Source organism: Schistocerca gregaria, chromosome 6 (assembly GCF_023897955.1).
Source record: "Schistocerca gregaria isolate iqSchGreg1 chromosome 6, iqSchGreg1.2, whole genome shotgun sequence".
Taxonomy (NCBI): Eukaryota; Metazoa; Arthropoda; class Insecta; order Orthoptera; family Acrididae; genus Schistocerca; species Schistocerca gregaria.
The window spans coordinates 16372132-16374096 of record NC_064925.1 but is presented as its reverse complement, the minus strand read 5'-3'; the positions used below and the strand labels follow the sequence as shown (position 1 = coordinate 16374096).

The following is a 1965-nucleotide window of genomic DNA, read 5'->3' as shown; positions in this document are numbered from 1 at the left end:
GAGGGACGGCCTGCCTTCGATTCCGAATGCACAAATTGTGTGGTCTTGTTTCTCAGTCTATATTTGGTCGGTCTCGTCAGAGGTTGAATGTAACGAATGGGTGGGAAAGAGCAAGGGGCAGCGGCTGTGTAGAACGAAAACACAAATCCTCAGGGGTGTGAGCGTTTCGAGATGAGTCGTATACATGTAAATGTTGGTCGTCAGTGACCGTGTGGCCTAATGGATAAGGCGTCGGACTTCGGCTCTGAAGATTACAGGTTCGAATGCTGTCACGCTTGTGTTTTTCCAGTTCTGAAAAAGAAACATACCGTTTTAATGTAGCAATTGAGCAGTACGAAACCGTCTGAATGTTGCTGTTGACCATTTTTTGCTTGGAGATGCTCTTGAGCTTGAAACACACACAGCAAGACCGGTGTTAACTAGCGAAATGGTCGGCAGAGTGCCGACACCGCGAGTTTTGACTGGCACTTGCACATCTAAAACAACGTCGGAAAGTAACTCGTTCGGCTTTTGAGTCACATAAAGTATGTGTGTTAATTTTGACGCCACTAGCTCTGCTTGTTGTCATGCAATTTCTTTGCCTCTCAGAAATGATTATGACATAAAAGTGAAGTGCGTGACGAGTGTGACGTTAGGAAAACTTTAGGCAGCATGGAGAGATGCTGTATGGGACCACCCAACCCAAACGAGTACTGTGTGACGTGCTACCCGGCAAATATTCACCGAGGTAGCCGGCTATCTCAGTCGGTAGAGCGTCAGACACTTAATCCCAGGATCGTGGGTTCGAGCCAGACGCTGGGCGAAACGGAATTTTATTCCGCTGCAGGTGTAAATTACCGTTTTTCTGATTACCGAGATTTAATGGAAATAGCAACTTTAAACTTTGCCTACGTCTCTGTCAGTCGCAAGGAAACTGTATTTGAAGGTGAAGGTGATTTTGTAGACATGTGTAAAAGACATGTTCTGAAATGCAAGTGTTGTGGTTTGGAGAGCACATCGGTTACGTGTCAGATGTGTAGCCAAGCAGTAATTTGTCGCCATAGCTGCAAATATTAGCCGATAATATGAATTGTTGTCAGCTAAAGTCTGATGATGCAGACGACCTTAAGGACGAAGTACCCAAGAGTACCGCTAGGCCGCGCCTCTTTAGCTCAGTGGTAGAGCACTGGTCTAATAAACCAGGGGTCGTGAGTTCCATCCTCACAGGAGAAAGATGAATTTTGGAAATCAGTTGCGCGTCGTGGCCGTATAGCAAACAGTACCTGTGATGACGAACAATTAGCGACAGGCGTTTTTTTAAGATTTACTCTCAGATGTGATTAAGGCGAATGGCGCAGATAAAGCATTTGCCAAAGCGGTACAGCATAAGGTGGGACGAGGCAGTCTGAATTACATTTTATAGATGTATTTCTCACATATCTCAGAGTCTCTCGCGATCTTCGTCGTCGTCGTCGTCGTCGTCGTCGTCGTCGTCGTCGCCGCCGCTTCTGCAGAAGTAGCAAATGGCCATCGTAGCAAATGCGGCGAGGGACGGCCTGCCTTCGATTCCGAATGCACAAATTGTGTGGTCTTGTTTCTCAGTCTATATTTGGTCGGTCTCGTCAGAGGTTGAATGTAACGAATGGGTGGGAAAGAGCAAGGGGCAGCGGCTGTGTAGAACGAAAACACAAATCCTCAGGGGTGTGAGCGTTTCGAGATGAGTCGTATACATGTAAATGTTGGTCGTCAGTGACCGTGTGGCCTAATGGATAAGGCGTCGGACTTCGGCTCTGAAGATTACAGGTTCGAATGCTGTCACGCTTGTGTTTTTCCAGTTCGGAAAAAGAAACATACCGTTTTAATGTAGCAATTGAGCAGTACGAAACCGTCTGAATGTTGCTGTTGACCATTTTTTGCTTGGAGATGCTCTTGAGCTTGAAACACACACAGCAAGACCGGTGTTAACTAGCGAAATGGTCGGCAGAG

The 1965-nt window shown here is 46.7% G+C and overlaps 1 non-coding gene across 1 annotated transcript; it reads left to right on the top strand.

The window, feature by feature from the left end:
- Positions 1–1140: 1140 nt before the first annotated feature.
- Positions 1141–1212, top strand: Trnai-aau (transfer RNA isoleucine (anticodon AAU)). The gene has a single exon. It is a non-coding gene; the product is annotated as a tRNA-Ile (tRNA).
- The last annotated feature ends 753 nt before the right edge of the window (positions 1213–1965 follow it).